Consider the following 13,400-nt stretch of genomic DNA (forward strand, 5'->3'; position numbering starts at 1 on the left):
CTGTCTACCTGCGACAGCAATAAAAAGCTATCGCTGAGACAATGTCTCAGTGGTGTGCAACATTAACCAAATACAACTTTAAATCACAATTCATAAATCATATAAATGATGGATACGTAAAATCATAGTAAATTCAAGACAATGAATGTCATAAGGAATTTAACACAATATCACAATAAATCTCAGAAATCAAAACATAGTTAAATTCAAAAGACAGTGAATGTCAATAAGAATTTAAACTCCATTTCACAAATTATCAAAGCTCATAATAACACAATTTAGTTAAATAATTTAAAAATACAGTGTTGCCAATTCATACACAACTTAAGCCATTACATAATTTTCCGATCAATGCCGCATTGTACACCACGACAAAGCAATCACAACCCCACTAATCGAAATCAATGAGAAAGGAAGCTAGCTATATAATGAGTACTCATCCGATCACCTCAACTGGTAAACCAGAGAGGGAGAAAAATAAACGATCACAACCCCATAAATGAAGGAAAATAAATGATCACAACCCCATAAATGGAGAAGGAATGATGTGATACTGTCATGCTAAGTGTGAACACAAAATCAATTCCAAACATTTTATTCAAATGATTCGTAAGAATCCAATAAATTTCCAAAGTTATAATTTCATTCACAAAATGGCAACACAATTCATAATTAACTTCAATTTTCACAAATCACACTAAATCAATTTTCTGATTTCAAACCATTTACAATGCTTTTCAAGCAATAAGTATCCATTCAAACACATTTCCATAATTGAAAACAATAATATACAAATAGTCATAATTTATTTCAATTGAAAAATTCAAAAGAAATAACTGTTGTGCACAAACCTCTGATAACTGTCTCCTGGCCTTGACTCAGTGTTTTCTTCCCTTTCCCTGAGTATTTGCTAACTGAGAATACAATTTGAAGTGTTTTAGTACTCATTTAAACTGTTTCTAATGATAATTCTTCATAATTAATTCATTGAATTCTATTATTTGCTTAGTCAACCTAATATGTCGACCCTCAATGCATTTTAGGTAAATTAGGTTTTAATGTTACTAATATGTCACATTCAATAGTCTTTTAGGGTTGGTACACATTACCAAATTCATTTCCATGTATCTTGCATTTTCTTGCAATTTGCTGGATTCCGGGATACTAGTTTGATCTAGCCGGATGACCTAGCTCCCTCGATTTTCGTGTAACACCCTCTCTGTAGCAACTCCGTACATTCTACTGTTCCGGTGACCAGTGTCGGATCGGACAGCTAGAATGTCCGGAAAAATATTTAAACTAAAGTGAGGAACCATAATTAACTCAAATATTAATAAGAAAAATTTAGGAAAAATTTTAGAAATAAAATACAACCAAGTTAAATGAGTCGGTGTCCTAGCGATGGGTAACCTAGTGAGAAGTTGCGGTTCTCGCAACTAGGAGCCCTAAACCTGGGAGAAAAATTATAAAATAATTTTTGGGACTCCAGAGAAGGGTCATTGAGGTTCCTATGGCATTAGAATGCCAAGGAAATATTTAGAAAAAATTTTCAATTGGTACAGATAATTTTAGCCCGTTAAGCCAAACGGAGAGCATTTTGGTCATTTCGCCTTCAGAGGTGATTTTTGGCCGACTTGTCCAGTTAAGTAAATAATTATTATGAAATAAAATGTGAATAAATATTACTAAAAATTGAATTGAAAATGAGTAGAAAAGAAAAGGAAAAAAAATGAATTAAATGGGAATTTATAACATCACATGATGTCATTAGTGTGCCTTCACCCAACCCAATGTTGACACATGGCATAACTATATTTAAAAGAGACAAATGGGCTGAAAAATTAGAGAAAAATCAGAATTCCCTTTCTTCTTCATTTCCTTGCCGTAAACCATTCTTCCCTAACCTCCATGGATAAGCTTTTTCAAGCTTGATTTTCCCTAGCTTCCACACCATAAAAGCCCTAGTTGTCTTCACAAAAAATTCACCCCACACCTTGAGGAAGCTTTGGGCAGCAAAATTTTGAATAAAAATTAAAGTTTTGGTTGGCTTGGATTTGAGCTAAAAGAGGTTAGTGACTTAAACTTAAATTTCACTTCAAATCCATGTTTAACAATTATGAATGAGTGCAAATGATAAGGAAATTGATGGAGTACCATTTGCATGTAAACCCTAAGTTTTGGCAGCCTTGGTTGCGCAATATTGTGATGATTTTAATGAAGTTGAAAAGGGTAGTATGGCTGCCCACAATATGTCTCTTTTATGTGGATTGATGAAATGCAATCCTAGTGCATGGCTTGAAATGTTGAGTTAGGGTTTGGAGTGGAGAAATGGGACTTTGACCATGTGATAATAAAAATGAGTATTAATGGTCAATTAGTGACCATTTAGTTCTGTTTAAACCAAAAAATGAAGTGTGTTGAGGGATGGGATTTAGGTTTAGTGTGGCTGCCCTAGGTGACCTGCAGAATTGGACATGAGTCCAGCAGGTTTGGGCAGCCATAACTTGAATTGTAGAGGTTCAATTGGTGTTTGGCCAATTTGACATGAAACTAGACACAAAATGGAACAACTTTGGTGAGAAACCATGCCCATAAGACCAAACCAAGTGGACCAAAAGCTTGCTCTAATCCGGGTGACCTGCAGTCTGTTTCTGCAGAATGACCAAATGAACAGTGTTTGGTCATTTGGCCATAACTCAGTGTAGAATGGTCCAATTGACCTGAAATTTTACCAGCAACAAGCTAAGATATATACCAACAACTTTCATGAAGAAACCTACCTCAAATTATGACCAGAACCTATCCAAAAAGGGAGTTGCAGTCACTGTTCACTGCACTGTAGATATGGTCAGTCCAGAAAAATTCCAATCCGGCCAGTTGTGGTTTTTGGACCATAAATTGAGTTACAAAAATCCAAATGGAGTGATTCAAAAAAGGTAATTCAACTAGACAAAATAAGGAACAACTTTCATGTTGATCATTTTGCTAAATTACCACTGCAAGAGTAACCAATGGAACAGTAAATATAAGGTATGAAAACTGAAATTTCTGCTCAATTAACTTTAAGCTTAGAGATGATATTGGCAACCAATACCAACAAGTTTAAAATGCAAAATGTGGTATGTTGATGATATTTAAACTAATTTACCTATTGCCAATGCAAAAGTCAACATTTTGGTTGACCAATGAAATGAATAGTAATCATAAAAATTCAATTTCAAAGAATTACATAAATGAAAAGTGTTAAATGCCCTAGTAGGCCTAATGTGATTGGTTTGGATAGGTTGGCATGCCAATAGGGTTCTGTTAGCAGTACTGCATATGGCTTCATGCCATTCTGTATTTCATGGCTTTCCATGCCATTCTGTGACATAATAGCCTTTGGCTATGATATTGAGTTGTTATACTCGGGTTTAATCTCCGATAATTATTACAGCTTATTAGCTGTTCTGTTGCACACCGGGAGATACATATGTGACCGATGGTGTGACGGCCCGAGGTATTTGATACCCAGTGCCAGTTTACCCATTTATCCAGTCCAGTCAACTAGTATAGGTTACTTGGGCAATATTAATAAATCTTACCAAACTTTAATTGAATAATATTGCAATAAATATTTAAAATTAAGTCTATCCAAAAATGTAAACATACATTCTGCATACATGTTATTATTTTATTTTATTTTATTTTATTTTGTATTGTCACCACTAAGCAGAATTGCTTAGCGCATCGCTTTTGCCACACGCAGGTACTGGAGACATAGCTGGGGAGTCCAACAGACTTCATAAAGGGTGAGTTTTCAGATCTGCACTCAGAGTTCAAAGTCACCTCACAAATTACAGTGCATTGGTAGGACATTGGGCTACCTAAGTCTTTTGTATTTGTAAACTTTTGTTATGTATATTATAAACTCATGTAATCATATTTTTGCTGTAATTACCTATGAGCTGTGTTCAGAAATAAATATGAGTATTTCTCATTGAATTGGGTGTGATATGAGATGAATGTGAATTTTGAGATACGGAATTGATTTGAGAAATTGTTGAAAAATGTTGGTGGTTGACTGAGATTGAGATTATAATTATATTGGAAGTGTTTTTAATAGGTTCCGAAGAACTGTTTTCTCCATTTTTAGCCGGTACTCTGCCGGATTTTTTATAAAATTTTCGGAACCTCAAATAAATCATAATTTCAATAAATGACTTAAATGAATTATATTTCACAAATTATATTCAAAACTACAATAAAAATAAATTAAGGAAGAATAAAAATGATTGAGATAAAATAGAGTGTTCCGATACACCGTGTGACATATCTTACTCGGATATACTGTAGACGGATAAGGGGTGTCACATTTTTGGTTTCGGTCAAAACTACAAACTTGTAGATCTATGTCTTATTGCACGCGGGGCAAAATTTCAGGTCATTCTGAGTTATGTAGACCAAGTTATGGTCATTTTACTATTGCTGGTCCAAACGCATCAAAATTGGTCACTTTAGGTCATTTTAGGTTCGGCCAGTTTTTGGACCTGAAATTGTGCAAGCTGTTTGACTTGCTTATAGTCATTTCTGGGCTTTGGTGTCTTCATAAGACTTGTAGATATAGGTCTTAACTATTCATGGTCAAAATTTCAGGTCAATTGGACCTGTTTTGAGTGAGTTATGGCCTAAATACTAACTGCTGCCCAATTGGTCAATTTTCAGGCCTTAATCACACTAATCCGAATTTGGTCATTTTTCAAGCTACCTTACAAGCAGAATTTTGGCAAGCTTCCTTCATGAAAGTTGGCACATTTTGTGCCTAGTTTCACCTCCAATTGGTCTCATTCTAATTGGAGCCACACACTTAAGGTTCTAAGCCAAAAACACAAACTGCCCTATTGCATTTTCTTCATTTCTCATCAAAGGTCACTTTTTAGCATTGCCAAACTCCACATTCATGTCAACTTTGGTTTTTATCATAACCTAAACATATTTTACCACATATTGTTAATCATTTTAGCAGCTTACAATCACATTCAACATACACCATAAAGTGCAGAATTTGTCAAACTCAATTATAACAATTTAATCACCTATTCATGCTCATTTACATGCCCAACCTCACACCATCACACATATACCCAAGCTGCCCTAACAACTATTTCAATTCAACATTAATATTCTATAATCCAAACATGAAATAACATCCTTATGATTCACCAAACCAGGCTGCCGATTCATGCATTTACATTCCATTAATTTCCAAGCTTCAAATTTCAATTACACATTCACATATACTAAGTATACATCACCCAAATAATTTCCTACACACATAAACATTTAATCAATCCTTTAATCCACCATTTACAAGCAAAAATAAACTGTCTTCAAGGAGTTTCCATGGCTTCCCAAAATACAGCTCTGCCTTTAAACATCAAACCTCAAAATTCTTTCCACAATTCAAGTACCCATAACATCCACACAAACTTTAATGAAGCAAGCATCAAAAATACATACTTACCACTTTTGAAATTCTTCAAAACCTCACCAAAACTTAAATTTCTTGCTGCCTATCTACTGCCCAAGTTGTATAGAACAACTTTAGTGAAGGACTCTTGAAGAAACTAGGGCTTGATCATGGAGGATTGGAGCTTCATGCATGAATGGCCATGGAGTTTTATTTGGGATGCATTTGGCTGGTTCAGTTGCTGGAGGTTGAAGATGATGTTCATCTGTCCAAAGTATCTTTTATAGGTGGTCCAAGCTACCTTAGTGGAGCACTTAACTTATTTTAATGTTTAATTATTCAAACTTTCTCAATTTTCATTTTTATGCCCCAAACTTCCATCATTTATACTATGTATCACAATTTTAATTTTCATGACATTTTACAAATATAATATCAAGTATTTTTAATGGAAATTTAGGTCAAAAGACAACTCAGGGTGTCAAATGACCACAATGCCCCTGTTCGGGTTGCATTCCCGATTTTTCGGTAACACCAGGTTTTGTCCATTTTTCGATTTCTCACTTTTCTTTATAATAATTATTTAATTTTTATTTGATATTTATAATGGTATTTATACTTCAATAGGGGTCTATTTAAGTCCTAAAAATATTTTTCAGGGTTCCCCGCGATCCAGGGCTAGTCAACAGTCCACGCACTTCCCGGTGTGATCACCCATCGCTAGGGTTCTCGGCTCGCTTAACTTGGTTACATTTCTTTGCTATTATTTTTCCTTTGTTTTTCTTGTATTTTCTTTTCTTGTATTTCATTATTTTATGTCTCCTCACTCATATCAAAGTGTAGTTCTAGGCATCCTAGCTATCCGGATAACACTGATCACCAGAACAGTAGAACGCACTACCGAACATAGGGGTGTTACAAAATCAGTCTCCAAGATTGTCAAAATTAGCTATGAATCTATTAGAAAAGCCCACACTTGATGTGTCATGACCAGTTTTGGGATTTATTTTATATCTGGAGCTTCAGATGTCCAAATGAAGCAAACCTAGGCCCAATTGAACCTTAAGAACCACCTTTATAATTTCTATGAAGGGCTGAAGACAAGACTACATCGTTTTGGTCATTAAAAATGGCAATGAAGTTAAATTTATAGGCTGGATCATCTCTCAGAACTAGTTTCGGTTTTTGGCTCATAACTTGGGCTATAGACCTCCGATTTGGGCAAATGAGTACCATTTGAAAGCTAAGAAGTAGGGCTACAACTTTCCTAAAGAAGTCAAAGACAGAATCGGAAGGAAAGTGGCTGAAAATTGGCCATGATTGCAAAGCAAAGAATCTATCTTTTTGAATTTCAAAAAATTTTCCAAGTTTGGTTCTTATCTGTGGATTAGGTTTTTTATTATAAAGATCATCTTTGGCAGCAGTGGAGACACACCTTCGACACACCTTCAAGAGCTTCATTCTCCATTCACATTCATAGTTTTAGATTTCTTTATTATTTTACTTTTTTTGTAAGCCATGAACATGAGTGGCTAAGTTTCTAAATTTAGTTCAAGAGATTCTAGTTCTTATGCATGATTTGTGAGATCAGGTTCTTAATTTAAATTATATCTTTTTTAATATCTATTGTTTCTCGATTTTCATTATTTTTTATCTATTAAATGATTTGCTAAAAAGGCCTATTAGTTAATTGTTTGATGTGATTAATTGCTAGTTCATCTTCATAACCCGTAATTGTTATGTAAGATTGAATGTGAGTAGCCATTAAGTTTTATTGATTATGATCCAAGTTTTCGATAATAACCTAAGGAAACAATAGGGTGAATTAAATGATTTATGCTTTATAAATCGTTGTTCAAGCTTAACTACTTCCTGTTCTTAAAGCAGTTATTAAATTGATGAGGATTGCTTAATACAAATTCAGTTAATAATTAGAGTCAATAAGAGTGTTCGGCTCGAATTGACGAGTATAGGGAAGTTAGGGGTTTTACCTCGCTGTTTGGTAAATCTATGTTAAGTATTCAATAAGAGATAATTATATTTCTTTTGTCTATGATCGAGTCATGCATTGGAATGCAAATTACCTTAGACTGAAGTTTGTTTAAATTGAGAGTTTTATACCTAAATTTAGTTCTTTAATTTCTGAACTTGATTTCTTCTGATTTAGTGTTACCACCCCCCCCCCAACCTTTTTTTTTTTTTTTCGTTACACACGTGCACGAAATTTAGTAACTCAGTCTCTAGGGTTCGAATTGGATTACCATTTATTGCATTCATTCAAAAAATATTTCATTACTGGTAATTTCAGTTAATTTTTGGTGGAATCAGCAACCATCACTTTGCTGTCATAGCTAAAGAGGTCCCTTGTGATTGTAAACCTAACACCTCTGAGGTAAACCACTTATTAGAAGAGTTCTATGACATTATGCCTAATGAGTTGCCTAGTGAATTACTGCCAATAAGAGACATTCAACATGCATTGACTTAGTTCCTAGATCACAGCTACGTAATCTTCCTCATTATAAGATGAACCCTATGGAGCTAGCAGAGTTAAATAAGCAAGTTGAAGAACTTTTGACAAAGGGCTTTGTTAGGCATAGTCTTAGCCCATGTGTTGTTCCTGCACTCTTGAAACCTAAGAAAGATAGCCCCTGGAAAATGTGTGTGGATAGTAGAGCCATAAATAAGATCACTATTAAATATAGGTTCCCAATTCCTATACTTGAGGATATGTTGGACTTGATTATAGATCTTGTGTGTTCTATAAAATTGACTTACGTAGTGGATATCATCAAATCAGGATTGGACCAGGAGATGAGTAAAAACTACTTTTAAAACCCAAGAAGGATTTTATGAATGGTTAGTGAGGCCTTTTGGACTATCTAATGCACCTAGTACTTTTATGTGTGTCATGAATCATGTTTTACAATCTTTCATTGGTAAGTTTTTGGTAGTTTATTTTGATGATATTTTGATCTACAGTAAATCTAAAGAAGAGCAATTGGATCATCTACGATAGGTTTTCCAGACTCTTAAGGAAGCAAAATTGTATGTTAACCTTAAGAAGTGTCCTTTTCTTAGGTTTTATTATGACTATGCAAGGTATAATAGTTGATCCTAAAAAGGTAAGAGTCATTAAAGAGTGGCCTACACCTAAAATAATTTATGAGATATGTAGTTTTCATGGATTGGCTACTTTTTATAAAAGGTTCATTAGGGGATTTAGTTCAATCATGGCTCCTATTACTGATTATCTTAAGAAAGGTAAGTTTCATTGGACTAAAGCTGCTGCTAAAGCCTTTGATGACATTAAGTTGACAATAACTTAAGCACCTGTTTTAGGACGTCCTAATTTTGATAAAGTTTTTGAAGTTGCTTCTGATGCTTTAGGTGTTGGTATTAGAGGTGTCTTGAGTCAAAAAGGTCATCCTATAGCATTCTTTAGTGAAAAACTCAATAAGGCTAAACAAAGGGATTCCACTTATGATAGGGAGTTTTATGCTATTGTCCAGTCTCTTTGTCATTGGCGATATTATTTATTGCCACTAGAGTTTGTTTTGTTTTCTAACCATCAAGCATTGAGGTATTTGAACTCATAAAAGAAATTGAATTCTAAACATGCTAGGTGGGTTGAGTTTCTTAATGAGTATTCCTTTGTTCTTAAACATCGTTCTAGTGTTGAGAATAAAGCAACTGATGCACTTAGTCATATAGCAATTGTTCTTCATGAAATGAGTGCAAATGTCATTGGATTTGAAAAGATGAAAGATGATTATGATACTTATCTTGATTTTGGTCTTGTTTTTCAATAGGTGAAAATAGGTAATCATCGTGATTTTGTTAATTTTGTTATTCGTGATGGTTATTTATTTAAGGCCACTATATTGTGAATTCCTCGTACTTCACTTAGAGAATTTTTAGTATGGGAATTACATGCAGATGGGCTGGTAGGACATCTTAGAAAAGATAAGACAATTGCACTTGTTCCCGGTAATGGAACCATGCATTCATGCATTGCATTTCATCTTTACCATTACATTATCTTATTATATCTGTATCATATGTGTATATCAAAAAAGAAAATTTTGAAAAATTTTGAAAATTTTCAAGAGTTTTTATATAAGAATTATAACTAAAAATCTTAATAAGCTAATAGTTGATCACTCTTGAAAGAGGAATTGATGTAACTGGATAGGCTAAAAGACTTCAATATAGTGCTTGTGAAGAATTTTATTACCTAAAGTGATGCCAAACTAATTAAACCCTTCATAGCCATTAGTTTATCACATTGAACTTGCAAAATTAGGATAAAGTTTTTAAAATATGAACAAATCTAAATATGCCTCACCAATCCTAGAACATACCTCTTGGACCTGTTGAGGTGAAATCTTTGCATATGCTTGATAAAAAGATGATTAAGGCATTCTTTGATTATAAACCCATCATAGCCTTAACCACCTAACACTAAATTTTACCCCTTGCAGCCAATTTGAGCCTACATCTATTCCCTTGTGTAATTTTTGATAACCTCCAACTCGACTCTAGCCCCTAGCCTAAATACTTATCTTACCCTATGAGGAAGCTAAAATGCATGGGTAAAAAGTATGCTTGGGGTGTAAGAGAGAGAGAAAATATGGAGAGAGGGTGCAAAATTCAAAGAGAAGTGCAAGTGTGTAATATAATGAGGAATTACCCTTTTAACTCATAAAAAATAATGAGTTTAAGGGTAAGCAAAAAGGGACACATGTACAAAATTAAAGAAAAATAAGCAAATAAGTCCCAAAGTGAGCAGCAGGGAAGTACACTTGGTACTAAAAACTAAACGCTCCTCTTTTCCTTACAAATACAGAAAAAGTAAACCTAATGTATTTGAAACCTCTGCATAATAGCAATCCTCATACTTACTTTCCCTTGAACCTTTCATTGATAGCCAAATTACTACCTTCTAGGACCATTACAACCCTTGTAAAGACCTTTTGATCTTTTGAAAGGTGTATACTACATTAGTGGAAATATCGAGTTGAGGTATGTCTATGGAGTTGGAGATATACCGCCCCATTTCATCCATAATAGAGGCAATTTGAGGTAAGTATTTCTCAAATACATCCTAGTAAAACAGGTAATTTGTGATTCATTAATGGCTTTATAACTGATATGATTAGTTGAAACTTTATGAGGGCATGAAATTCCAAGAGGCAATTATTGATGTCCCTATGCCTTGACAGTAGGAAATTGCTATGAAGGTTGAGGGGAGTTCAATTATATGCAAGTTAATTTTTTTTTATCATACTTTTAAGAAAAATAAAGTACCCTAATGAGTTTTCAAAGTTTTGTTTTGCTTAAGAATAAGCAAAAGTTTGAGTTTCGGGGTATTTCATACACTTGTAACATATAGATATTTTAAGGCACTATTGCACTACATATCATAGCATTTAGGTAGTTAATTGTATGCATTTTATTTAGTTTCATTAGTTTTTGTTAATTTGGGTAATCTCTACTTAATTTCATATTTTATGTATCTTTTCAGGTGTTTTAAAGGAAGTCCAAGGCCTGGGAATCATTTAGACAAGTCTGGAAAGTAGGAAAAGTAAGAAAATCTACTGCACAATATTACACGGGTCGTGTAAGCATAGAGCCTAACCCATATAACCTTCTAGCCAAGGAGAACTAAAAAAAACATGAAGGAGCCACAGTACATGGGTCATGTAACTCACCCCATAGACCTCACATGCCCCTATGCAAGTATTTGGAAACCAAAACATGGAAAGCTAAAGAGAGGTGATAGTACACGGGTCATGTACTATGACCCATGTAAACTTCAACACCCCTATGTAACTTGTTGCCTCCACTTGAACAAAGACCAATTTTATCTAGAAACTTACATGACCCAGGGCCGTGTAGTACCACACAAGTCGTGTACTTTATAGCAGGCAGATTTCTGTTGTGACACTGATTCCTTTTCACTCACTCTGAATAGACTTCTAAGGCTTTTGAGACTCTAAAACATAACTCTGAGGCACCCGACATAAATACTAGAAGACCAAAACAAGAAGAGGGGACCTTTTCTAAAAAATCTTTTAAGTTAGAATTAGCTTAGTTTTTCCAAGCTATCTGAAGAGAATTTGCATCAACATCAAGAAGAATGGCTCTCAACTGAAGTTTTAAAAGTTCAAGGCAGCAAAATCTTTGTTCTGGATTCTTTTATTTTATTTCTTCAAATCACTTTATGTTTTTTTTTTCCAATTATAGTATGATTATTAAACTCAACATGAATTCTAGAATTAGAAGAATAGCACTCTTACTTTTTGTTATGGATACATACTAAGTTTATTTAATGGATTTGAGTTTTGTTCTTTGATAAAATTTTCTGTGTTCTTAATACATGCTATGTGTTGGTACCCACTTAACCATGATGTAAGGTACTAGTTGAAGAACTGAAAGGTAAAGATTAGTATTGGAAATCAGAATTTTGAACGTAGAAAATCTGACCTAGAGATAAGCTGACATCTTTTATGGAAACTCATAATTAATCAAAAAGCTTAAAGGAATTTAATTAAGATTGATAACCATGAAAGTAGGGTTTAGATTAATTAAAATATACCTTAGGTGCCTTGAGAGAGAACTTAAGATATTTTAGAATTAATTTCCATTAAAATAACAATTTTCAATTTATTAAATAAGTGAAGTTAGATCCATAATAAAGTTAAGGTACGATATCTTAATTCTGAAATTGTTTAGTCAATTGATTTATAATTTATAGCTTTGTCTTTTTTTAATTCTTAGCATTTGTAGTGATAGTTTAGAATTAATATCTCAACATATTCAGTAGTTTAAACAGTCAAAAATGTTGTATAGCTTAGTACTTACGCTTATAAATTCCTCATAAGTATGATACTCTGCTCACTATTGTATTACTTATTCGTGATCCGTGCACTTGTAGGGTTGTAAATCAGCAAACATCTAGTACATATAGTTTTCTACAATTTCAACTTACACTTACTTTGAATTTAACCCAAAGTTGAGTTCAGTATAATCAGTTCTCATTATCATTTGATTTAAAAGTTAAAAATACAAATCTAATGGTTAATATATTCAGTATTTAGCATGCATGCAATTTTTAAGTTATTAATCAACCAAATTATTTTCTCAACAAATGAAATTATAATACATCATTTATTTAAAAATTAATAATTTATATAAATTTATGAATTAACATTATACTACATATATTATAAAAGATAAAAATTTTATAAGTATATGAAATCTTTTGATATAGCGGAATTTATTTTGATGGTATATCGTTGATAAAAGTTTTATTTTACGTTTCTTGTATTGGAATTGTATGGAAGACATAAAAAAAGTTATTTATATATTTACTATTTTTAAAGATTTGTAAATTATCAAGCTATTTATTAATATTATTTAATGAATTTAATTGTTAATTATTACGATTTTTTTTAACGAGAATTACAAATTTTTATTTGATATTTTATTTTTTTTTATTAGTATTGATTATATATAGAGCTTTGGTGAAGTTCATACAATTGTAGGTCATGGTGATGCAAGTTTAATGCAGTTCAAACAATTGTAGATCATGGTGATGCAAGTTTAACTCCCAAAGGCCTAAGCTAGCAATTACATTATCAAAATTTGTTAAAATGGAATGACGTGTGAATTTCAGAAGCAGTCTGTCACTTCGTTCAAATTTGACAAACTTTGTGTTAAATGAGCAGTCAAAAGTAAAAAACGTAATTATTTTGTCTCAATGAGTAATGAGCTAAGAAAGTGAAGCTCCTTGCTTCAGTAAGGGTTTCTCTCTCTTGGTTTAAGACAGAAAGTTTCTCTCAACCGTGATTTCCAGTTGTACCTATCCTCTTGGTTTCACTGAGTTTGAGCTTTCCTTACCTTCGAGTAGGGGAAGATTTTTGTTTTGTTTCTCTAGCCTAGTACG

Source organism: Hevea brasiliensis, chromosome 15 (assembly GCF_030052815.1).
Source record: "Hevea brasiliensis isolate MT/VB/25A 57/8 chromosome 15, ASM3005281v1, whole genome shotgun sequence".
Lineage (NCBI taxonomy): Eukaryota > Viridiplantae > Streptophyta > Magnoliopsida > Malpighiales > Euphorbiaceae > Hevea > Hevea brasiliensis.